At 42.6% G+C, this 27,059-nt stretch overlaps 1 long non-coding RNA gene across 3 annotated transcripts; it reads right to left on the reverse strand.

The window, feature by feature from the left end:
* Positions 1-1,656: 1,656 nt before the first annotated feature.
* LOC141512839 (uncharacterized) lies at positions 1,657-25,263 on the reverse strand. Of its 3 annotated transcripts, none has more exons than XR_012475609.1 (5): positions 25,171-25,216; positions 24,253-24,297; positions 21,539-21,664; positions 19,572-19,666; positions 1,657-2,490 (listed from the first exon to the last, which is right to left on the reverse strand). It is a non-coding gene; the product is annotated as an uncharacterized LOC141512839 (long non-coding RNA). The 3 variants fall into 3 exon arrangements; XR_012475616.1 differs by lacking the exon at positions 1,657-2,490 and adding an exon at positions 14,850-14,996; XR_012475617.1 differs by lacking the exon at positions 24,253-24,297 and having other exon boundaries at positions 25,171-25,263.
* Positions 25,264-27,059: the final 1,796 nt, after the last annotated feature.

Genomic DNA, 27,059 nt, shown 5'->3' on the forward strand with positions numbered 1-27,059 from the left:
GACCTCTTTAAAGATGTTCTCACTTCTCTGAGGCAATCAATCAATATGACAAGGCTACCAGTCATTATGCAAGACCTTAGGAAAGAAAAGTCAAAACTGGAACAATCTCTGCCCTCAGGGAACTTGCATTTAAATGGGGGCCTCAATGTATACAACAAAAGATAGGAAGCAAACACATATCTGGTATAAGGTACTGGAGATACTAGGAAAGGCCATTCTCTAGGTAATGCTTGAGATAAGCCATCATTTTCATTACAATAAACGCATCACTTACTAATGTATGCACACATTTATAGATAATCTATATTGTCTTATGTTCTGCTAAATGTTTTATGTCTTGTCTCATTAATTAGTATGGGAGCTCCCTGAGGTCGACAAATACTTATTAAGTATCTAATATCCCAGTCATAACTAAGGGATGGTGATCAGGACTTTGCTCCTGGACACTGAAATTCAAAGTGCATGGAGAACATTGTCTAGAGACAGAACTTTCTCCAGCCTAGGGAAGGCCATCCATCTTCCCTCCAACCCCAGACTCTCTTCTGATGCCCGGTAAGCAGCACTTCCTGGTAGATGGAAACCTCCCCGTATCCTGAGGCAAGGATCCTCCTCTTCCTCCCCCACCCATGCCCACCCTTGCTCTGAATAAAAAAATTCTAGTCCTGACTGCCTACCTGTATGCTAGAGGGAAAACCAGGTCCTGCCCTCATGGCACGTCCCACAGATAATTCCCATTCTCTCCCTTTTGCCTTCTCAATTGATTTAGACTTTCTTCTCAACCCTGATCCCCCACTTCACTGACAGGCAATGTTGTCCAATCTCCTAGTTTGACAGCTGGGGAAACTGAAACCTAGAGAGGGAAAGTGAGTTATTAATGGCCACACAGGTACTATCAAGACTTGAGCCCAGCTCCTCCTATCTTCCATTCTAGCATCCCATCCATTACACTACACTGCCTCTCAGTTTGAGGAACAAAAAGAGAGAGAAAAAGGTCACTCCATTACAAGGTCAACAATCCCCTAAATGTTTCTATGGTTTGCACAAGGATATGTTGTTCAGCCGTGCCTGACTCTTCATGACCCCATTTGGGGATTTCTTGGCAAAGACGATAGAGTGATTTGCCTTTTCCTTCTCCAGCCCATTTTACAGATGAGACACATATGGATAAGTGATTTACCCAAAGTCACCCAGCTAATAAGGGTATCTAGATTTGAATTCACATCTTCCTGATTCCAGGTTAATGACTCTATCCACTGCACCATAAATATTCATTAATTAACTAATTAATCAACTCCAATTTATTAAACATATCACAATGGAAGTCGAGACTCTGGAGTGAGAGATCTGGGTTCAATACCTTCTTCACAAGGTATTCTTAAAATCTGTGTGACATTAGACAAAGCACTTAAGCTTTATAGGACTCAGTTTTCTCATTTGGAAAATGAGAGAATTGGTGTTGCTAGCCTTTTCCTCTAAATCTGTGATCCCCACACTATTCTAGGTACTAGGGATAAAAAGACAAAAGTCAAAGAATGGCTGCCCCCAAGGAATTTGCATTGGAACAGGAAAGACAACCTAACACAAACACGAATAAAACCAAATAATTTAGGGAGAAACTTCTTTTTTTTTTAAGATTTTATTTATTTTGAGTTTTACAATTTTCCTCCCTAATCTTGCTCCCCCCTCCCACAGAAGGCAGTTTGTCAGTTTTTACATTGTTTCCATGTTGTACCTTGATCCAAATTGAGTGTGATGAGAGAGAAATCTTATCCTTAAGGAAGAAACATAAAGTGTAAGAGATAACAAGATCAGACAATAAGATAGCAGGTTTTTTCCCCCTAAATTAAAGGTAATTAGTCCTTGGTCTTTGTTCAAACTCCACAGCTCTTTCTCTGGATGCAGATGGTATTCTCCATTGCAGACAGGCCCAAGTTGTCCCTGATTGTTGCACTGATGGAATGGGCAAGTCTATCAAGGTGGATTATCACCCCCTTGTTGCTGTTAGGGTGTACAGTGTTTTTCTGGTTCTGCTCATCTCACTCAGCATCAGTTCATGCAAATCCCTCCTGGCTTCCAGGAATCCCATCCCTCCTGGTTTCTAATAGAACAATAGTGTTCCATAACATACATATATATACCACAATTTGCTAAGCCATTCCCCAATTGAAGGACATTTACTTGATTTCCAATTCTTTGCTACCACAAACAGGGCTGCTATGAATATTTTTGTACAAGTAATGTTTTTACCCTTTTTCCTCATCTCTTCAGGATATAGACCCAGTAGTGGTATTGCTGGATCAAAGGGTATCTACATTTTTGTTGTCCTTTGGGCATAGTTCCAAATTTCTCTCCAGAAAGGTTAAATGAGTTCACAGCTTAGAGAGAAACTTCTCAAGAATAAGAAGTCCGTCTCACACTTTTTTCTAGTTCCAACAGTGCCTGTTCCTCTTATCTGAGTCACTTTAATCTTCTGAGACTCAGTTTTCTCATCTGTAAAATGGAACAATAAGAGTTACTAGTGCCTAACTCATGATAGTTGATTGACAAATGAATGCCAGTGATGGTTATTCATTAGTATTGTTATTAACAATCTTCCCAGAGCAGTAGAATCCAAAGACCATTGAAAAGGAATTCAAAGACCTCGATCCCAGCCTTGGTCCTAACCTATTTTATCTATGTGGCTGTAGGCCAATCACTTCCCCTCCCTGAGCCTCAGTTTCCTCCTTTATAAAAGGAAAAGGTCAGAGGAAATGATTTTTGAGGTTGCTTTGAGCTCTAAAATTATGCATATACCAAATATGAGAGACAGACTGAGAGACTGAGAGCCGACATAGAGATAAAGGCTTCCCTTGGGATAGAGAAGCGGTCCTGGAGTCAGGAGAACCTGACTTCAAATCCGATCAGACACTTAATAATCACTTAGCTGTGTGACCTTGGGCAAGCCACTTAACCCCATTGCCTTGCCAAAAAAAAAACACTTAACCCTTGGGTTCAAATCTCACCTCCAGCACATCCTGACTGTGTGACCCTGGGCAAGTCACTCAGCCTCCCATTAATTCTCAAAGACCATAAATTGCTGAAAAGATACCGGGGGGCTTACTAGCACTGAGGGAGTCAGTTTCCTGACTAAAATCATGATCTGGTCCTGATCCAGATGCCAAATAAACACAAGGCACTTTGAGGGAGGTAGACTCTAGCTGATGAGAGGCCTCGGTTTCCTCATCTGTAAAATAAGGGGAGTTGAATCAAGAAGTTGTGATGCTCGAACTCCTCCCTGAGGATCGAAGTCCCTTCCCCCAGATCTGTTTTCCCTGTAGTGAAGTGGGGGGAGGACCCGCCAGGAGACAGCCCCTCCCTCTTCTATAGTAGAGACAGCCCACTGGGGGCCCAAGGCAGCTGTGGGAGTGGAGAACAGGCCCGCCAGGGAGGAGGAGGCTGCCTGGCAGTGGGTGGGACCCAAACTGCTTTCTTCCCATTCCCCCCACTCCCCTCCTCTCCTCCCCCCACCCCTGGCTGCAAAAACCTTCCCAACTCCCAGGCAAGGCCCCTTCTTCTCACTCTTCTCTCATTCACCTGCCCATCTTCCTCTCCTCCTTTCCCTTTCTATCCAAACTCATAATTAATCGCTCAAGGCAAAAGTAATGAATGTTAATTGGCCATCTGTAGGAAGACTAATTAAAATCTACCACGCTGGGGCTTCAAACATACCTATAGCAACGGAGTGAATTGGGAATGAGCCGCGGAGGGATGGAGGTAACAGATGAGAGGCTGTAAAGCCCCCTCCGCCTAGGTGTGAGGGAGGGAGGGGGAGGAGGAGGAGGGAGGGGAGAGAAGGGGGGAGGGAGAGAGGCGGGAGAAGAGAGACTGGGAGAGGGAGGGGAGAGAGAGAGAGAGAGAGAGAGAGAGAGAGAGAGAGAGAGAGAGAGAGAGAGGCTGAAGCTCTGCAACCATCATCGAGGTCCATCATCCTAGAAGACTATAGGGAAACCAGCAGCCCCCCAAGAGCTGGGTGGAGTCTGTGTTCATGAGACCTCATCACATATGATCTAGATGGGCTTGAGTTTGCAAAGCTGCTCTTCCCCCACTCCCTCTCTCTCTCCTCCTCCCTCCCTTCTTTCCCCTCCCTTCCCTCCTTTCTCTCCCTCCCCCTCCTGCTCTCTTCCTCCCTCTCCTCCCCTCCTCCCTCGCCCTCTCCCTTTCTTTCCTCCACACACAGGCAGACACTGTGATTGGTAAACCTCTATACAGATGCAAGCTGGTGTTCCACAATCAGACTTACATTTTCTCCCACAAATGAGGACCCAGGCACCTTATGTCCACACCACACACATACACCTAGCACCTACCCGCATAGGAACGCACTCCTCATGCGCTCCTCCCCTTGATAAATATATGGGTGTTCTCAGGACTAACTCCTCCAACCCATTCCAATTAAACAAACTTTTCTTTTTCAATCATGTATGATTCGTTATGACTTTAATGTCAAAGATACCAGAGTGGTTGACCTTGTCCTTCTCCAGTTCATTTTACAGAGGAGGAAACTGAGGCAAACAGGATGAAGTGACTTGTTCAGGGTCATGCAGATAAGAAGTGACTGAGATAAGATTTGAACTCAAGAAGATGAGGCTTGGGAGGGAAGGGGAACAATTGTAAAACTCAAAACAGTTTTTAAAATGATTAATAAAAACTACTATTGTATGCAGTAGGGAAAACAAAGAAAATATTTATATAATAAAAATAAATTTTAAAAATGTTTTTAAAAGATGAGTCTTGGGGCAGTTAGGTAGTGCAGTGGATAGAGCACTGGCTGTGGAGTCAGGAGTTCAAATCTGACCTCAGACACTTAATAATTACCTAGCTGTGTGGCCTTGGGCAAGTCACTTAACCCAATTTGCCTTGCAAAAACTAAAAAAAGAAAAAGACTCCAGGTCAGCACTCTACCCACTGAGCTGCCTAGATGCCTTCATAGTAGGTATTTTACCACATAAGACATGTACTAGAAATACAAAGACATCAAGGGAAAATCAGTTCCTATCCACAAGAAATTAGTGGATGGATGGATGGACAGATGAAAACTATTTGTTAATCATTCCCTCTGTGTTAAGCTTTAGAATATAAAACCAAAAGTCAGACAGTCCCTACCATAGAGAAGCTTACATTCTACCAAGGGTATGCCCATGAAAGAAACAGACATGATAATAAGGAAGGACAAAGCATTGGAAGGTAGGGGAATCAGGAAATATGACCATGTGGACATGGCATCCAGTAGCACCAGGGACACACAGAGACAGCCCCCCAGACACACAAAGACACCCCACTTATTCTCTCTCCCTCCCTTGGTCCACTTACCCAAATACAACTCCTGAAAGGAAGCTCAATGTAATGGCTACAACTCTGGCCTCTGAACCAAGAAGAAGTGAATTTGAATCCTTCCTCAGTCACTAGCTAGCTGAATGGTCCCCAGCTAGTCACAGCTTCTCTGGGCCTCAGTTTCCTCATCTGTAAAAGCAGGGCTTGATTCCTGCTAGTTCTAATGCTATGGTCCCCAACCAGACATGAGTCCTGTTGAAGCAGACACACATTCACACCTGTTCACGCCCACAGACCCAGGTGGAGATGCCCAGCTCTCCTCACCCAGCTCTCCTCACTCTTGTTCAGGTGTATTCTGTACGCTGTGGCACACCGCAGCATACCATGCCACACTATGACTCTCCAAGTGCACAAATCCTCTCTGCAGCTCAAAGCCTGCTGCATATCCATAGTTGTACATAAAACCCTGTTATGTCCTCATGCAAGTAATGGACTTAGACATGCTATTACAGGCTTATACACATAGATTCCAGCTACCCATCCATAGGGTTAGCCCCTTACCTCTGGGCAACCAAGAGTCTGAAGACCTGAGTAGGAATTTGACCTAGGGTGTGTACTCTGGACAAGATACTTAATCCACTTGTCTCAATCTCTTCATCTGTAAAATGGAGACAATGACAGCTCCTACAAACACGATCCAGGATCGGTTTGCTACAAGAGGGACCTCGAGTGGCTGTTTTCTGTGTCCACAGAGGACTCTGGAGAGTACATTACCAGAAGCAGGAAGATCTGGGTTCAAATTGTTTCCTTGTTACTTACTAGTGGTGTGACCTTGACCAAGTCACTTGACTTTTCTAGACCTCAGTTTTCCTACCTGTAAAATGAATGGGGTTTTCAAGGTCCCTCTGGCTTTTAAAACATGATCCTATGCTCCTGTACCCAGCTATAAAATTTGTAGAAAGTGAGGAATTCCACAAAACAGATTATTTCATTTGTACTTTTTATATTCCTAGGGACTTGGGTAGTATCTTTTACTTAGTGGATGCTTGATAAATGGTGGGCAATGAAAAACTGAATGGTGAATATTCTTTTTCCTCTGATGCTTTTGGATGAGAAGAAATCACTCTTTTCTTTGGACTTAAATATGAATATGAAGGCAGAAGGGTTTGCTCTGCTGGCCTCTTGAAGTGCTTTCCTCAGTTTCCTCATCTGTAAAACATGGGGATAAACCACATACCTGGTACAGCAGCAAGAATGCTGCCTTTGCTGTCAGAGACCTGGGTTCAAATCGAGCCTTGGGCAATTGTGACCTACGTTACATTGGATGCATTTTTCTTACTTGGATCTCAGTTTTGTAAAATTTTGTAAAATGAGGGAGTTGGACCATTTGAGGGACCTTGACTTATTTTGTATCCTGAACCCCTTTGGAAGCCTGTTTTTAAATGCCTGAGAAAATCAATTATAATAAAATATGTTTTCAAAATATTAAACAAAAACCAAATTCTAGGAGTAAGAATGCCCATACTGGGGAGGGGGGTGTCTCAGTAGCCCCTTCTGGCTTTAGGAGTTGCCTGTGAGCCAGTGGGCTTTGCTAGACGGTGACTAGGATCCCCTCCATAGTGGATGAGCTTATGACTATAATGTGGGCACTTCTGATGATCACAATGATCAATCCACACCACCCCCCCCCCCAGGTGAAACTGGATTCCCAGGTCTAGAGGAAAGCTCTAGGGTCAGGAGGAGTGACAACACCTGGAGATGGGACCTCTGACAGCTTAAACCTATGGATGTGGGATTCTGGGACTCTCTGTGTCCAAAGAGGAATAGCCAGGGGACAATGGGGTTTAGTCTGCAGTGACTGATGTGTGACATCCAGCTCAGTTAAGAAAGAGAAGGATCAGGGCCACTAGGTGGTGCAGTGGATAGAGCACAGGCCCTGGAGTCAGGGGTACCTGAGTTCAAATCCGGCCTCAGCCACCTAGCTGTGTGACCTTGGGCAATTCACTTAACCCTATATGCCTTGCAAAAAAGAAACCAAAGAGAGAGAGAGAGAGAGAGAGAGAGAGAGAGAGAGAGAGAGAGAGAGAAAGGATCTGATCTATATCTACACTGTTGGATAACTGTCTGCCTGGACAGGGATAGAAGGGTTCTGTAGAAAGATTCCTCCTCCCCATTTTCCAGGTCCTAGAAGTCTGCACACCCACACTCACAGTCCTATTCACACACACACATATTCACATCACACACATTCAAACACTCACGAGGCATTACATGAACACGCATACATGAACTCACAGACATACCCTTGCACACTCACATTTGCTCACACATGTCCATGTGACCCTCAAACACACACTGGTGTCATTTGCATGCCCCGAGAGCAGAGAGGATTTTTACACACACACACACACACACACACACACACACACACACACACACACACTCTCAGATGCTCACACCTGCACATGAACACACACACACACACACACACACACACACACGCACGCACACCCTCCACCCAGCTCCACACCAGTTTCTACATTTGGATCTCGGAGCGAGCTGACAGATGTGTGAAGTCACAACTCCTCGATGGCTGCCTATGCAGCCGAGGAGCCCAGACAGAAGCAAGGACTATTTCCAGCCGGGCTCAGCAGGAGGGTGTGGGAGGGGGAGGGGGACAGGGGGAGGGGAGGGGAGAGGAGGGAGGGGAGAGGAGGTTCTGTCACTAGCTCTCCCTCCCTTCTCTCCCTCCCTTCTCTCCCTTTCTTTGCTCCTCTTCTCTCTCTCTCTCTCTGTCTCCTCTGTCTTTCTGTCTTTTCCCCTCTCTGTCTCTCTCTTCTCTATTTCCCTCCTCCATCTCTCTCTCTCTCTCTCTCTCTCTCTCTCTCTCTCTCTCTCTCTCTCTGTCTCCTCTGTCTCTCTCATTTTTCTGTTCTGTCTCTTTCCCTGCCTCTGTTCCTTTCTGTCTCTGTCTCTCTGTCTCTCTCTCTGTCTCTTTCCTTCCCCCTTCTCTCTGTCTCTCTCTGTCTCTGTGTATCTCTTTCCCCTTATCCCTTTCCATTCTCTCTCCCCTCCCCCCTTTCTCTCTCTAACTTGGGGTGACTGTGTCTCTTCTTCTCCCTCTCAGTATTTTCCTCTCCCTTTCTCAGTCTGCCTGTCATCTGGAGAACTGTAAAATCCTGGGCTGGAAGAGACCTTTAATATCGCTGAGTCCAAATGTTCATCCTTGGTTCTCAGAGAGAACCAATGACATCATGAGGGTGATATCTTGGCATGAATTGTATGTTAATGAAGCAGCACTTTGGAAAGCCATCCACATGATTCACTTTACAAATGAGGAAACAGAGAGGTCCAGGGTGGGTGATGAAGATATGAAGAAAAGTTAAGGACAGATCCTGCCCCCAAGAAGTTGTCAGTCTAATAGGGGAAACAACTTACAAACAAGCTACACAAGGATAAGACATAACCAACAGAGGGAAAGCACTAAAATTGAGTGGGGCTGGCAAAGGCTCCCTGTAGAAGATGGAATTTTAATTGGAACTTAAAGAAAGTAGGCCCAACTGAGAAGGGAGAACATTCCTGGCAGGGAGCACAGCCAGAGAAAATGCCTGGAGACTGGACATGAGTGTCATGTTTGAGAAACAACAGAGACCAAGGTCATTGGGTTATTGGATGTTTGTCCTTCATTTTGGAAAGAAATCAATGACATCACAAGTGATGGCTTGATTTTCAAGAGAATTGGATTTAAGTGACTACACATCAACCTCACTCTCTCTTCCAGAGTCATTGAAGTCCAGTGGCAGGACAAAAATCAGGACCACTAGGGATGGCCCAGATTGCAGTGGGTAACCCTGAAGTCTTCCATGTTTGACCAAGCTCCAAGTGTTCCCCAGTGCCTGCTTCAGCCATCTTCATCCTGTTGCAACAAACTGTTATCATCCACCCAGTTTGCTGGGAAAAGTCTTCATATGTTTGGGATAGACATCCTCCTATCTCAAGGACTAGTTCGGGACGTGTCAGCTATATTCAACCTAGTTTACCAAGGTAAGACTGATGTTCATGTTACAGCTTCTTGGAACCCCCAGTGAGAGTTGGGGAACAACTCAAAACAACTCGAAGAGGAGAATGAGTAGGCCTGGAAAGGGTTCAGCAACCCTCCCTTCAGAGGTGCTAGTCCTCCCTAAACCTCTCACATACCCCATGGGTTAAGGTACAAGACTGAGAAGCTAAGGGAACCTGGTAAGGAAGAGTTTTGAAGGCTAAAGGGAAGGTGATGGGGAGACACTCGCATTTACTAAGTAGGGGGGGGATGACGGGGTCAGGCCTGAACTTTAGGAAGGGTACTTTGGCAGCTGAATAGAAAATGGACTGGAGTGGGAAGAGACTTGAGTCCAGAAGACCCAGCAACAGGCTATGTTGCAGGTGATAGGGGTCTGCACTAGGATGGAGACACTGTCAGATGTGAGAGATGGGGCAGCTAAGTGGTTCATCAGTGGAGAGAAGGCCAGGCCTGGAGTCAGGAAGTACTGAGTTCCGATATGGCCTTAGACACTTAGTAGTTATATGACCTCAGTCAAGTCTTTGACCAAGAGTTTAATCAACTCTATCTCCAATAGTTTCCTCATCTGTAAAATATGGATAACAATGGCACCTACGTCCCAGAGCTAGTGAAAAGATCAAATGGTATAACTGTGATGCTCTTAGCACATATTCATCACTGTAGAAACGTTAACTGCTATTATTATGACAAAGGAGACCTTGATGACAGATTGGCTGTGGGAATAAGAGGGAGGAGAGGAGGAGGACTCCTGGGGTTGAGCCTGGATGACTGCGAAGATGATGGGATACTTCATAGGAAGAAGAAATTAGAAAAAAGGAAGAGTTTTAATAAAAGATAAATTTAGTCTAAAGTATGTTGAGCTTCAGATGTCTATGAGACATCCAGTTGAAACAACTCCCTAATATGGGTCTGTCTGATCTGTATCCAGATCCACTCTGGATGCCATTTATCACCAACAGACATCTAGAACCTCCTCTGACATCTCCCTCATTGTGAGAGGGAGGTGCTCCTGGCTCTTGAAGGTTGCTCCAAGGAACTACAAATTCACGCCTATTGTACCCCTAACTTCTCTCCTGGTGAGTGCTATCCTGGGGGGGAGGGGATAAGGTAGCCCCGGGCTGCCTCATTCTTATGGTCTTTCCCTGATGAAGTTGTCTGGACACTGAAATTCTTTGGGGAAGTCACTGCCCCGAAGTTAGCCAAGCCTGGGTCAGGAGGCCAGTCTTAGTGGTCTTCCCTGCCCCCCCCCCCCAGTCAGACTCAGCTACATCTAGATTTATGTAGAAGAATGATTGATCTGGTAGTGAACAGATGATGGGAGCCAAAGTCTGTCTAAGGATCCTGGAAAGCCAGGCCCAAGGGAAATGCCTAGGAGACCCTGGGAATCTCCCCAAAGAGCTACCAGCATCTGTCCTCTGCCATCCAGGATATCTAGGGGAGTCTCATCATGATGGACCCATGTCATGGGTCACAGGTTCACCAACCTAAAGTTGAGAGGGATCTCATGGACCATCTAGCTCTTGCCCCCTCCCCCCATGAGAAAACTAAAGCCCAGTCATGTTAAATGACTTACCCGTTCACACATAGGTGGGAAACAAGAGAGACAGAATTTGACTCCAGAAATAGTAGCCAAGATGTATAAAGTTAGAGGCAGATATCTACTCCCTCCCCACTGGAGATGAAGACTCTGCCCCTGGAGACACCATGGTTCTACATGGACAATTTAGGTCTTGCCTGGCTCAATTCCAAATCTTTCTCTTTCTCTCTCTCTCTCTCTCTCCCCCCCCCTCCCCTTTCTATGTGGTAAACATTATTAAACTTACAATGGGAAGAGAGGAGAACCTTGAGCTCCCCCACCACTGCTGATATCTTTTTCACTAGGTTAGAATTGTCCTGTAGAATAATTAGAAATGGAGGCAATGCCCATCAATTGGGGGATGTCTGAACAAGAGGTGATATAGGACTGTGATGGAGCATTATCGTTCTATAAGAAATCCTGAGCAGGCAAATTTCAGAAAAATCTGGAAAGACTTCCATGAACTGATGCTGAGTGAAGTGAGCAGAACCAGGGGAACATAGCAAACTTGTAACAGCAACATTGTGTAATGAACAATTAGGATCGGCATAGCTCTTCTCAGCTACACAATGATCAAAGACAATTGCCTTTGTGATGAAAGACTTGTGATGAAAAATGCCAACTCTATTCAGAGAAAGACCTATGGAGTCTGAACGAAGAAGACTTTATTTACTCTTTTAATTTTGTTTTTTACTTTTCAAGGCTTTTCCCTTTTGTTTGGATTCTTCTGTCACAACATGACAAATATGGAAATATGTGTAACATGAATGTGAATGTATAACCTATATCAGATTGCTTGCTGTCTCGGTGAGGGAGGAAGAAGGAAGAAAAATTTGGAACTCAAAATCTTATGTGAATACTGCAAACTATTTTTACATGCAATTAGGAAAAAATTCCATTAAGATAAAAGCAAACAAAAGAACTGTCCTACCGAGCTGAAATCTATAAGACAATTTCATGAGATCTCTAAGAGAAAAACTGTCTTCTGCCCACCTCTGCCCTAAGAGAAACAAAGTGGGGGAAAGGAAGGGACTTCCCAGATGTCCCCATCCTTCAGAAGAGGAGACTAGGACAGATTCATGGTTCACAGAAAAGAGAGAGAGTAAATAAAAAGCCAGAGACCAGTCCTTCTGGTCCAGGTAGGCCACATTCTTGGATCCAAGACTGTCCCTTAGCTCCTTCCCGGGGGTGACAAAAACCTTTAAGCTATGCCTAGAAGGACTCATTTAAGGAGGTCCTGACCCTCAGATCCTCATAAGACCATTCAGGACCATAGTTTTGAACTTAGAGGTTCCTACCCCATTGACAACAGAAAGGTACCCCTTCATATCAGTGACCCTCTGGCTATTTCCATGGGTCAAGGATAGATTAGGGTCTCTCTGTGTGTATGTATATGTGTTTATAGGCATGTACACTTCTGTTCATGGATTTATATGGCTTAGGGAGTGGGACTGTGGGTCATCCAAGAGTTTATCTAGTGCCAGCTGAACCTGAGAAAACTAACCAAAGTCAACATTCCCAGGCAATAACCTCAGAAGGGCTGCTACCTCCTAGTCCTAAAGATTAAGTGTGAACTTTAGCATAAACTCCTATTATATGACCTTGGACAAGTCATCTCTTTGGGACTCAATTTCCCCATTTGTAACTTGAGGATAATAAACACACCCATCTCTCAGGGTTGTTAGAGGACTCATATGTAGACACGAATAGCTTTGCAAAGGTTAAATAAATTTTATTGTTGCATAAATGGTATTGTTATCTTCCATTTCTATGACAGAGATTCTGATGGTCCAAACTTTAAGGTGACCCCAGCAAGGTTGAACAGTGAATAGAGTTCTAGGTCTCGAATCAAGAGGACCTGAGTTCAAATCCAGATTCAGATATTACTAACTCTGTGACCCTGGGCAAGTTACTTAACCCTGTTTGCCTCAGTTTCCTCATTTATAAAAATGAGTTGGAAAAGGAAATGGCAGACCATTGCAGTATCTTTGCCAAGAAAACCCTCAACAAAGTCACAAAAAGTCAAACACAACTGAGATGACTGAACAGCAACAACTCCAAACTGCAGGATGAAACTCAGAGGTGGAAGAAGAATCCAGATAAATCCATGGGGATTTTATTCAGCACCTGCTATAAAAGAACATGAAAGAGGGAGCCCCAGAAAGGAACAACTGTGTGGGTTTTCTCAGAGACATAGGGCGAAACTAGAAGAATTTGGAGGTTGAGGACTCTGCCTCTTTGAGGACCAAATTAGTTACCACCCATGGGAAGAATTATGGGGTGGCCTCAAGAATATTTCCAAGTTAACCAACTATGATGGGTGCAACTCCTCTCAGCAGTTCAGAGATCTTAGGAAACCCTGGGATACCTGGTATGGGCAACACTACCCAAGTCTAGAAGAAAACAAAAGAAAGCCAAAACAACAAAAAGCAACCCACAGAGTCTGAACGAATACTATGTTTTTCCTCCCCAACCCATGGTTTTCTTTCTTTGCCCTTAGTCCTAATTCCTCATGCACAAATCGACTAAGATGTAAATATGTTAAACAAATGAATGTGTACTTTTACTGGATTTTTCACCGCTGAGGGAAGGGAGACGGGAAAGGAGGGTGGTAGAAAAACATGTAACTTAGAAATATGCAAGTGAATGAATGTTGAAAACCTTTCACTGCATGTAATCAGAAAAATAAAATATCAATAAAATAAACAGGTAAATAGATAAATATAGATAAATAAATGAATAAGCAAATGAATGAATAATGACTGACTGAATGAAAAGAATGTTTCTCAGAATCTGACATTCCAGCTCTTCAAGAAGGGAAATCCCAAGAGTAGGCGAGGGTCGTCACCTTGTGGTGATCTGAGGCATTCCTCTGCTTCAGCATCTTCCTGAGTCCCAAAGGCTGAGCTCACGAGCCAGGCTGGGCCAGGAGATACTGGGGAGATTAAACAGGGGAAACACTGCCTTCTCCAGCCTTCAGAGAGATTTTGGTCTAATTGGGGAGACATGGATCTTGTTTTTGTCATATACAGCTTAAGCCTGAAGACAGTGGCATGGACCAAAATAAGAGCGTTCCATTTGAGGTTGGATAAATTAGATTAGATCCCAGTTCTGATACTTCCTACCTGTGTGACCTTAGATAAGTCACACAACCTCTGTGGACATCCATTGCCTCCATTCTGTGTTCTCTATTCTCAAGTCTCTTCCAGTTCTAAACAAGACCCCAATAAGCATTTAGTAGACACCTGGCCACCATCCTCATCTTCAGCCCTCTGGAACCTGCCCCAAGGATGTCCCACATTTCCCTTCCTGGTCATTTCTGCACTATGCCCACCCTCTTGACCCATCTGCCTCCCTTACAAGTAAGTCCTCTTTAAGCAATATATTTCCCCCCATTAAAATGCAAACTTCTTGAAAGCAAGGACTACCTTACTTCTGTTTATTTAGGAACTTGGTTCTTTGTGGTTGTTTAGTCAATTGGTCATATCAGAACTCATGACTCCATTTGGGGTTTTCTTTTCTTTTCTTTTTTTTTTTTTTTTTTTTTTGCAAAGCAATGGGGTTAAGTGGCTTGCCCAAGGCCACACAGCTGGGCAATTATTAAGTGTTTGAGGCCGGACTTGAACTCAGGTCCTCCTGACTCCAGGGCCGGTGCTTTATCCACTGTGCCACCTAGCTGCCCCTCATTTGGAGTTTTCTTGACAGAAATACAGGAATAGTTTGACATTTCCTTCTCCAGATCATTTTGCAGATGAGGAAACTGAGGCAAAGAGAGTGAAGCAACTTACCCAGGGCCAGATGGCCAAAAAGTGTCTGAGGTTAGATTTGAACTGACTCCAAGCTTGGTGCTCAAGCTACTGCATAATCTAGTTCCTTCAAGTGTTCTACCTGTTTGATGATGATGTTTGTCCTTCATTCTCAAAGAAGCCCATGACACCAGGGAGGTGATGCTGTGACAAGGACATGAATTGGATTTCAGTGAGGGAACTTTCTCCTCCAGAGCATCTGGGTCCAGTGGCCAGATCTGAATCAGGATGCCTGGAGCTGGCCCTGGATGGGAGGCAATCAGGGTGAAGAGAATTGCCCAAGAGTGAAGTTTCTGAATGCAAACTCCTGTCCTCCTGATTCTAAGGCTAGTACTCTATTCACTGTACCACTTGGCAAGCACTAGGTCTGGAGTCTGGAAGACCTGAGTTCAAATCCGGCTCAGACAATTCTACAGATTTAATAATATATAATCCTCACCTTCAAGGGATTTGGAGTCTAGCCAGTAGAAAACATGTGCCCAAATAATAATAACTTCCATTTCCTTGATGTATTAAGGTTGGTAGGTGCTTTTCCTACAAGATCCTCCCACCAATTAGTTAGCAGAAGCATTGTTATACCCATTTTACAGACTAAGAGAGATTGAGGGGCAGCTCAGTGAGTGATGTAGTAGATAGAGCATCGGCCCTGGTGTCAGGAGGGCCTGAATTCAAATCTAGCCTCAGACACTTAATAATTGCCTAGCTGTGTGAGGTGGGGAAGAGATTTCCAATTGGAAAGGACCAGGATGCAAACCTGGGTCTTCAAATTGGGAGTCCGGTGACCCATCAGACAGCCAGGCTAATCCTCAATGCTTGCTAAATATAACATTGCATTAATCATAGCAAGAACGATAATACTTGACATTTCTACAGACCTTTAAGGACCTTATACATAATTCCTTAATAAATACTGGTATTCCTTTCAAGTATTTTATATACAGCCTTTCATTTGGTCATCATAACAACATTGAGAAGTAAGTACTATGGGTGTTCCCTTACATATGAGGAAACTGAGGCTTGGAGGTTACAACAGCAAGTGAATATAGGTCTTGCATTGATGGATGGGCATGGATAGGTTGTGCTAGCTGAACCATTAGAAGGGAAATGCAAATTACTTAGATCATGGACTCAGGTTTTTTTGAATACTTTATAAGGGAAGAAGAAAGTCAGACCAATGCAAAAGAGAAGCATATATAATTCCCACTGACCATGTCTAAAGCATGGTACCCTTAGGAATTCATCAAAGACCATCATGTACAATTCCCTCATTTATAGATGAGAAAATTTAGCCTTGAAGAGGGAAATGGAAAGAGAAGAGACCTCAGAAGTCACTCCTGAAGAAACTGATAACTAGAGAGGGCTGAGCCACTTGCCAAAAATCACCTAGGGAATGAATGAATATCCCAAGTGGTATTTGAACTCAGATTCCATGTTTCTAGAGCCAGTGTTTTTCCCATTGCCCTATAGTTTCTCTTTTAGTAACCCCATGAAGTGAATAATGTCTTTTTATATCCATTTTATAGATAAGAAAACTATATTATGGTCCCATGACCTCTAAGTGGCAGAGTTGGAACTCAGATTGAGACCATATATCTCCAGGCACAGTGCCCTTGAACAAGAGAGAAGAGAGAGAGAGAGAGAGAGAGAGAGAGAGAGAGAGAGAGAGAGAGAGAGAGAGAGAGAGAGAGATTGATTTCTGGCTAGGAGAACCAGAAAAGACTTCCTAGCAAAGTCAGTCAATAAACATGGAAAGTTCATATTTTAACAGAGAGACTAATGTACATCAGGTTCTATAGAGTGAAAATGGCAGGTCTGAGACTTGAAAAAGGCCAGAGAAGACAGTAAGAAGAGTGAGAACAGTCCAGGTGTGCAAAGACAGACACAGGAAGTGGAGTGTCTTGTGTCCTTGAATGATAGAGTTCCTGGAATAAGAACATTGAAGAGGCAGGAGGGGGCCAGTTATGAAGGAGATTAAAAGCCAGACAAAGGATTTTTATATATGATCATTAGGGTAATAGGGAGCCACTGGAGATACTGAGCAGGACAGAGGGAGGGAATTCCATGGGAACTGGTCAACCTTGTCCTTTAGGAAGACTACTTTGGTATCTAAGTGGAAGAAGACAAATAGGAAGAAACTTGAGGCAGTGAGCCTAACCAGTTGGCTATTTTAGTGATCCAGATAGGAGGTGATAAGAGCCTACACTGGGAGATGACCTTGAGACTGAGTCTTCCAGAATCTCCACAGGTAGAGATATGACAGATTGAGTTTCTTTTTTTCTTTCTTTTTTTTAGTTTTTGCAAGGCAATGGGGTTAAGTGACTTGCCCAAGGCCACACAGCTAGGTCATTATTAAATGTCTGAGGCCGGATTTGAACTCAGGTCCTTCTGACTCCAGTGCAGGTGCTCTATCCACTGTGCCACCTAGCTACCCCAGATTGAGTCTCTAATATGAAGTCACTGAATGGAGAGTCTGGGATTGGGGAGGAATAATTAAGAAAGACTAGAGTAATTAGTAAACATTTCCTGCAGAAAAGAGCTTTTAGGTAAGTTTTGAAGGGGAGAGAGAAGTGCAGCATTGACTGTCATAATCTTGGATTGTATCATGCTCATTAGGGTGTGGACTCATAGCTTCACAGCCAGTTAAGCAGACAAGCCTTTATATCACACTCACAAACTGCCAGGTACTGGTTGAACATCAACTTCCTAAACTAAGTGTGGGGCATAGTTTTAAAAAGGCAAAATCATGGTCTCTGCTCTTAAGGAGTTCACACCTTAAAAGAAGGTTTTCAGTTCATGACTCCACTCTCCAATCAGAAGGACAGAAGGTAGTGAGGTGATAAGAGTCCTAAGGCTGATGGGATATTTTTTCTTTTTTAAAAAATAATATTTTATTTTCCCCATTACATATAGAAACAAGCTTTAACATTGGTTTTTAAAATTTTTGAGTTCCAAATTCTCTCCTTTCCTCCTTCCTCTGCCTCCTCCCTGAGATGATAAACAACTTATATTATAAATATGCAATCATGCAAAACATATTTCCATATTAGTCATGTTGTGAAAGAAAACACAGACCATAAAAACTCAAAAAAGCTGAAGCAAAAAAATAGTATGCTTCTGTCTGGATTTAGACACCATAAGTTATTTCTCTGGATGGATAGCATTTTTCATCATGAGTCCTTTAGAATTGTCTAGGATCGTTGCATTTTCGAAAAGAGCTAAGTCATTAGCTATCGATCTTCTTACAATATTCTTGTTACTGTGTGCAATGTTCTCCTGGTTCTGCTCACCTCACTTTGCCTTAGTTTGTGGGAGTCTTTACAGGTTTTTCTGAAATCTGCCTGCTCAGCACTTCTTATAACAAAATGATCTCCCATCACCATCATATACTTGTTCAGCCATACCCCAGTTGATGGGCATCCTGTCAACTTCCAATTCTTTCCCATCACAAAAAGAGCTGCTATAAAAAGTTTTGTACAAATAGATCCTTTTCTATTTTAAAAAAATCTCTTTGATATGCATACCTAGTAGTTATATTACTGGGTCAAGGGATGTGCTTAATTTTTAGTTCCTTAGACATACTTCCAAATCACTCTCCAGATGAGTTCACAATTTCACCAATAATCCAGCTTTCCCAGATCCCTTCCAACATTTACCATTTTCCTTTTCTGTCACATTAGCCAATCTGATAGGTGTGAGTTAGTACCTCAGAGGTGTTTTAATTTGATTTTCTGAACCCAGTAGAGATTTAGCTTATGAGATCTCCCAGGATGATACATTAATTCAATAATGGGCTTCTTAGGACAAGGTGCAGAGCAGCCAGGTGAAAAATGAGCAGCCTTTATGGGCTTGTGTATTTTATTTATTTTATATATTTAAAAACCTTTCCTCTGAGGACTCCATAGATTTCACCAGACTGCCCAAAGTCCATAACACAAAAAGAGGTTAAGAACCTTAGATCTAGGGCAGCTAGGTGGTACTATGAGTAGAGCACCAGCCCTGGAGTCAGGAGGACCTGAATTCAAATATGGTCTTAGACATTTAATAATTGCCTAGCTGGGTGACCTTGGGCAAGTCACCTAACCCTATTGCCTTAAATAAATAAAAAAAATTTAAAAGAACCCTAGATCTAATCCAATCCCCACAGTTTACAGAGAAGTGAAGTAACATGTTCAAGGTTATGAAGGCTTCAGGGTTGAAAATCGAATCCAAGACCCTAAACTCAAACTGGTCACTGCCTTTCACATTGTTTCATGGTTTGCGCTTCTTTCTATTCATCATTCAGTAGGTTTATCAGACAAAGAATGAATTCTAATCCAGGGTTCTTAACTTGAGGACCTGGGTATTGTGCATAATGTAAAAATATTTTGATGGCTGAATTTCAACCATTAGTTTTCACTGTAATCCAGTATAGTTTATTTTATGCATATTCTTATGAGAGGGAGTCTGAAGGCAAGAGATGATGTGGCAGATTGGGTAGAATACAGGGTGTGGAGGACACAGGGAGACCTGTGTTTGAGTTCAACCACCACTGACACTAACTACGAAAACAGGGAAATTCAGTTCATTTCTCTGAGCCTCAGTTTATCCAAATATTAATATGAGGACAATAATACTTCTGGTATCTCTCTCCCACAAAATAATCCTGAGCTTTAAAGGGAATGATGTGTGCAAAGTACACTATCAACTTTAAAGGACCCTGGGTCGGTCAGCTATTACTCCTAATTCTGTGATTGTAACTGAAGAAGGAATAGGAGACAGGCCCTACTCTCAAGCAGTTCATATCATACATAGGGGAAGAGGGATCATTGAGTCCAATTACCTGATTTTACAGATGGGGGAAACTAAGGCACAGAGAGGTCAGAGTATTTGAAGCAGGATTTTAACTCTCTTCTTTCTGATTCCAAGTTCATTGCCCTATTCATGAGAGAACAGAAAACAAGAGTTAGATGGTGTGGTCCAGATCCCAAGGGCAGTAGGACATCTGAGAAGGGAGAGATGATAGAGACTACAAAAGTCAAGGAAGCTGTCTTAGAGATAATGGGACTTAGCCTGAACCATGCAAGGGAGAAGGAGAATTTGGATGGGCAGCAAGAAGAGGAAAAAGGAGTATTGAAGGGACCCTATCACTCTGCCTCACAATCAGGGCAACTGAGTGCCAGGCTAGCTGGACTGGCTTAGGCAGAATAAGGTGGTACTATGATGCCCAGGGCACTGGGTCTGGAATCAGAAAGAGCCGAGTTCAAATATGTCATCAGACACTTACTAGTGGCATTACCCTGGGCTAGTTTACCTCACCTATTTGCCTTGGTTCCCTCAAATGCAAAATGGGATTAATAACAGCATCGACCTCATAGGATTGTTGTGAGTCTCAAATGAGACAACATTTGTAAAAAAACACTTAGCGCAATGATTGCAGCATAGCCGGCTGGTTGTTGGCCTTTTTTAAAAAATTATTTATTTAAAATAATGGGGTTTAGTGACTTGCCCAAGGCCACACAGCTAAGTAATTATTAAATGTCAGGTCAAATTTGAACTCAGGTCCTCCTGACTCCAGGGCTGGTGCTCTATCCACTGTGTCACCTAGTTGTGCCCCACTTGCTTCATTTTTGAAGCTCCAAATGACATCAGTATGTCAGAGTCAAGTTACAATGGGTCCAGCTGTGGCCGATCAGCTCAACATGAGCTCAGAATGCTCCACCACAGGTCAGGCCCGACTCGTCCATGGGAACACCTGGGGTGGGTCCTCTAAGTCTGGAGCTCAGGAGGCACCATGCTTTTTCCAGTTCCTTCCCCTTGCCAACAGTTACCATCTATGATTTAGCAGGTGAATTCTGGGGCAAGGATAGTATTGCATGTTCTCATGGTGCCCTCTGCTGACAATAAGTGGACTGACATGTGAAGTCCCTTTGGTAAAAAAAAATTAACCAACCAATGATCACCCAACAGGGTGATGATGATGAGGAGGAGAAGGATGATGATGATGATGATAACATTTAAGGTTTTGGTGTCCTCACAGTCTTAGTGGAGTTTTAAGTTTTAATAGTTTACATAGGAGGGCCATACTACAATCATTCACAATGGGCCTTTGAATAGTAAGTCCTGACCTCCTTCAGTCACCATTACAGTAATAGAAATAAGAACTCCCATTCCTACAGAACTTTGGAGTTGTCAATGTATATTTGTGTGAGTATATATATTGTCTCCTTCAAGCTTCACAACTATCCTGTGAGAAAAACACTAGAGGTTTCGTCATCCTCATGTTATAGATAGATCAAAGTTGACAAGGAATAACTTTGCAGTGGGTTCCAGGACTGGAGACTGCCAGCTACTTACTGCTATCAATGATGGAATAGAATTTGGAGGTTCAATTTCTCAGAAAGCTTGTGATGGTTTTGGTGTTTCTGTAAACTAACTTGGACATCAGACACTTACTGCCTTCATTTTAGTATTGCAGTCAAATATTATTTGTATCCCATTGTTTCTAATTCTTTAAAAGTCAACAATTCTTATTTAATTGAATAAGGTTTTGGGGCGGCTAGGTGGAGCAGTGGATAGAGCACCGGCCCTGGAGTCAGGAGTATCTGGGCTCAAATCCGGTCTCAGACACTTAATGATTACCTAGCCGTGTGGCCTTGGGCAAGCCACTTAACCCCGATTGCCTTGCAAAAACCTAAAAAATAATGATGATGATGATGATGATGATGATGATGATGATGATGATAGAATAAGATTTTACTCAGACACTGAGACCTGGTGGATAGGAAGAGACCACAAACATGGGCTCGCCTTGGAGTTGGAGATTTCATACAGTTGAAGAAATCTGAGGGAAAAGGAGAACTAGCAGAGTGTTTGGTCCTAAAATAGATTTCCACTGTGACCATCAGAGAAGTTTTTCCTCCCAGAACGAATGATCTAAACAAGGGATGATCCAAAGAAGAGTTGTGTTTTAAATATTTAGACAATTCCTTGCTGGTTTCTAATTACATTGGTTATCTATAGTGTTATCAGTATTTCAGCAGTACAGGTCATCGATATATTGTTTAAATGTATTTAATTGTTATTGATGCCTACCCACCAATAATGAAAGAGGCCTGTATGAAATTATCATAACATGCATGCTTGTTTTTATGTTACTTTCAAACATTCAATGTTACTGGTGAATACGATGAATCAGTGGATGTTCTGAGATGAGATACAAACATTTTGTCCATTCACACTAATTAGAAATACTTTTTGGTATCCCACAACAATATAAATTATAACAAAATAGGTATAATTGTGCCTCCAAATATTTGCAGTCAAAGTTTTGATGACTAGAATGCTATGAGATAACTTGGTCTCTTTTTGTTATCTGGATCACTATTTTTCCCATGAGTTCTCCAGCTATATACTCCAAGTTTTGTTTTGTTTTTTTGTTTGTTTTTTAGTTTTTTCCAAGGCAAATGGGGTTAAGTGGCTTGCCCAAGGCCACACGGCTAGGTAATCATTAAGTGTCTGAGACCAGATTTGAACCCAGGTAGTCCTGACTCCAGGGCCAGTGCTTTATCCACTACTCCACCTAGCCGCCCCTTACTCCAAGTTTTTCTTGCCCTTACAGCAATCCCATAAACTTAAAAAAAGAATAAAATAAAAGAATGATGATTTTTAAAAACTGCCCTAAACCTTTTGGAATGTCATATATAAATCTGGGAGGCACCGGCATAGAGCTGATAGTTAAACCCATAGGAGCTGATGAGGTGTAGCCCATATCAAAGGATGTTTGAATAAGACTATCCTCATTAGTGAAGATTGATTCCTCAATGCTCCATGCCTTCCTGGTGGGAGCAGTTGTTGAGGATTAGAGAGGAGAGATCACAGGCTTTTGACTTGCAGCTTCTAAAGAGAAGACAAGAAGTTACAACCTCTCTTTAGGTTCCAAAAGGGAGAGAAAGATCCTGGGAATAAGCCAACATGTAGAACAGACATTTAATCATATCCTCATCCCTAGGTTACTACACTATAGACTTAAATAATTTCCTATTGGATGAGATTTGAGACTCTCTTTTGTTTGAACTGAATGCTCTTAATGGGAGAGTTCATTCACTCTGTATTGTCTAGAATATTCTCATGTGTACATATACCTTCTATGATTTCTATTTTACTATTGACTAGGAAAACTGAACTTTTTCTTTGACCTGAAGAACATACCGTCTTAACTAATAATTTAAGGGAGCAGATAGATAAAATTCTAGCCCAATATCCCCTCTTTTTGAGGAGGAGAATGGAATGGCCAAGCTTTTGGCCTCCACCTCCTGCTTCATCTTTGGCAGGATATCTCCCTTGAAGAAGGATGGGGGAATGGGAGTGGGTGCAGAGAAGAGGTTAGAGATGTCTATTCTGCCTTCCTTTGAGTCTCATGATGCTTCTAGGCTACAGGTAGAAAACAGCTTCACTATTTCCAGTCTCATGACTTCAAAGTTATCTCAATGAAGTCATTTACCAAATCTTTCTATTCCATAATACTCCTCACCCATCCCCCTTTCTCTTCCCCAATTACGTCCAGCTTAGTTCAGGTGTGCATCTCTTCTGTCCTAAAGTATCTCCATGGCCTTTGAATCAGTCCCCTTGCCTCCAGTCTCTTCCATTCTTTAAATTACCTTTCACAAGAAATTTTCCTAAAACCCAGGTTTATGTTACTGTGTTCCTCAATTAATTCCAATGACTCCCTAATAATAATTCTAAAAATCAAACACAAGTCTTTCTGTGTAACTGTTAAAGTCCTTCCCAACCCACCCTCTTCCAACCTTATTATATGTTACTCCCTTTCATACATTCTATATTCTATCCAAATGGGACTTTTTACCATTCCATTTATAGGATTCCCCATCTCCCACCTCCATGCCTTTGCAAAAGCTGTCTCTGATGCCTGGAATGCACTTGTTCTCACTTTGACTTTTTTAGAATCTTTAGGGGTTTTTTTGCAAGGCAAATGGGGTTAAGTGGCTTGCCCAAGGCCACACAGTTAGGTAATTATTAAGTGTCTGAGACTGGATTTGAACCCAGGTACTCCTGACTCCAGGGCCGGTGCTTTATCCACTGCGCCACCTAGCTGCCCCTTTTTAGAATCTTTACATTTAGATTTAGAAACTTTAGAAAAGTTTCCTTTAAGACTTGAAGTGTGACCTTCGACTGAAGTCTTCCCTAATTCATCTTACTATTCCAGCCACACCAGAAGTTCCTAATACTGCCTTCCTTGACAAAAATCACATTGGACTTATTTTAACCACCAGATGGCAATGGAGAGCATGACCTAGTGGACAGTCAATCCCATCTAAAACTCTTGGGGTCTGGGTTTCCCTAATAGTCAAGCTAAGGTGTGCCTTCCCCTTTAGGCCAAAAAGATAGAATGGGGACCTCCCACCTAACTGATCCCTCACCCCCCTCTGGCTACTAGAAGGGCTGGTAACTAAGAGTATCTGGTCCAGAGTATTGTTCTCTTTCAATTGCTAATAAATTCTTACCTTTCTTAATGTTTGGCTCCTTGAACTCCAATCAGAAATTGCATTCTGGTATCACCAAGTTGGATTTTAAAGAAACAAACTGCAGTTAGACTCCTACATTCTGTCAGGATCTCCTCCATTCCCAATCTCCCGTGTGTGTATAGGGAAAATACAATGGACATGGACAAATGGTTGTCTATTTTTTTTAACTCAGTTCCTAAATCTCCAATACTCTACCTCACCCCCCACCACCATCCCACAAAAGCAGTGTTAAAGGTGATAAAAGTTCTAATCTTTAGCCTATATTGGAAGAGACGAGAGGTAGGAGTACAGAAGAGAAGACTATCTAGTCCTCCCTCCTAATTCAGCCCTATGAGGACTGGTGGAGGCAGAGATAGTACTTCTGGCAGGTGAATGAGGACATATTCTCTAGAAAACAGCAAAAAAAAAAAATCCCCAAAGGTAGATTTTTCAACAGTCACTGGATTCTCTCTGGTCACACCAACACTAGTAGACTCGACTATCTCAAGCGCCACATAAAACACCTCCACATTGGGCATCTACTTGTCATTAGGCAAGACTCCAAAATCTGGGAAGTAGGAAAAAGTGTGGTTCTTGGAAGAGTTCAATGTCCCCAAAAGCAAAGTCACACATTTCTGTTTTTCTTTTCTCCAAACATGACTCTCTTTAAGGTGATGAATTTAAAATTCAATTGAGAGTTATACTTTCAGACTTAGGCCAAAATATACAAATAGATAATTATGTAAAGATATATGTGTATTATGATGGATTTCTGAGGGGGGGGATGGGAAGGTTGCACAAGAGAAAATTTGGGTTATATAAATGACAATAACAATTTATTTCTTAAAAATACTTTAAATTTCTTTTAAAATTTTATATTAAAATATTTTAATTTAAAATAGTCTTAAAAATTGTTACCTTCCTTAGACCCCATTCTGTTTTTCTCTGCTTCCTGATCCCATAAGTCCAAAGGTGGGGCTCTGCAAGCTTGTGAGTCTAGGTCAACTCACTTGGCAAAGGACAAAGTACACTTCCTTTCCACTCTCTTCAATCACTGTTTGCTATAGGAATGGCCAAAGGTTCTTTAATGTACACACTTTCTGAAGAGAAAGGATCAACCCTCCCATTTGTATAAATAATAGACCATTCTAATAGAATGTAAGTATGTGAAGAGGGATGGGCCTGTTTAATTTGACTTTTTATTCTAGGTGCTTTTTTTTATTTTATATGAGCCCATCACTAACTGTAAGTGTTGATTGATAGAGATGGTGGTGGATGGCCTAGGATAGAGACTGTGAAGGAAGAAGAGTACCATATTTAAGAGGTAGAATCAATGTGATCTGACAACTGATTAGAGGCAGAAGAGTTGAGAGGGCAAAGTTTTGGCTATGGTTGACCCAAGTTCTTAAACCTGGGTGACCAGAAAGATGGTAGAGCATTCAACAGAATTTGAGAATTGGGGGGAAGGGGAGGGAGGATTAAGATATATTCATAATAATTTGGCAAACATTTCTTACACACTATACATAGAAGACTGGTAGGCATATAATCATTAACTGAGATACTCTGTTTACCCCCAAGGAATTTCCAGTCTACTTGGAAGATACTAGCATAAATCCCAATAACACTCAACATTACCTAAAGATGTCAAAAACACACAGAAGGATTCACAAAGTGAGGTCACAAGCTCAGGGATGGCCCCATGAAAAAGACAGAACTCAGAGTGTATTTCAAAGGACAGTTTGGGATTCAACATGTGGAATGTTGGAGGAAGGGCCCAGAGACAAGAAATAGCACATTTGGAGAATTGGAACTGTCTACATGAAATAAGTCTGCAATGGTGAGATGACCCTAGGTGGTAGAGGGTCTCCGTTGCCAGACAAAGGACTCTGAATTTTATTCAAGACTATACTGGGCCAATGAAGGTTTTTTATCATGATTTATTGGTAGGATTACAGTGCCCACCTTAATCAGAATAAGGGAGAAAGTTTTATTAGGTATTGACATTGGACCTAAGAATCTTGTCCCCCAGCCCTAAGTGACCTAAAGGACAGGATAGGAGGGGAATTTGCTGACCCTGAAGCACAAGGTCCAACCCCTCAGCCTTTTTTTCTCTTTGATCATTAAGTCATACACATCCTGTCTTATAGAAAGGTTGAGAGGTATATCATTTACTTTTCAGAGGTAGGGAGGACAGGATGGCAGGGAAAGGTGGGCTGGTGCCCAGGTGGTAGCGGGCAGCCAGTCCTATTCATCAAAGAAAACAATGTGGACCTCCAACTAAAAGTGGCCCCCTCCAGCAGGTCCAACAACTCCTGAACAGAGAGACAGCTGTCCAGAAGGGACTGGCTCTCCTTCAACTTGTTCTGCATTTATCACACCTCCAAGTCTTTTGTTTTCTGTCAAGTTTCCAGATGTTTGTCTGTGTCCAGAGCACCTGACGTGAACTGAGGAAAGAACAAATATTTGGCAAGGGTCCCTGACCAGGGCCCTGATGGTGTGTGTAGATGGATTGGGAAGATCTAAGAAGAGATGAACAAACCAGGAGGAAAAGAGAGTCAACTTCCAAGGACTGAAATAGGACTAAGCATCTAAACCAATGACCCTCCTTCCCATCATACAACTGTGGTGCAATGGGTAGAGTGCTGACCTTGGCATCAGGAAGCCCTGAGAAGATGATCCAATTTTAATCTTGGCACCATCTACAAACACACTTCTTCCAAGTTCATGAACTCTGAAATGTCTTTTTTGATGAAGTCTATTAACTTCCCACATCTCCCTCTGCCTCCCCAAACCACACCCACCTC

The sequence above is a fragment of the Macrotis lagotis genome, chromosome 1 (genome assembly GCF_037893015.1).
Source record: "Macrotis lagotis isolate mMagLag1 chromosome 1, bilby.v1.9.chrom.fasta, whole genome shotgun sequence".
NCBI classification, from domain to species: Eukaryota; Metazoa; Chordata; class Mammalia; order Peramelemorphia; family Peramelidae; genus Macrotis; species Macrotis lagotis.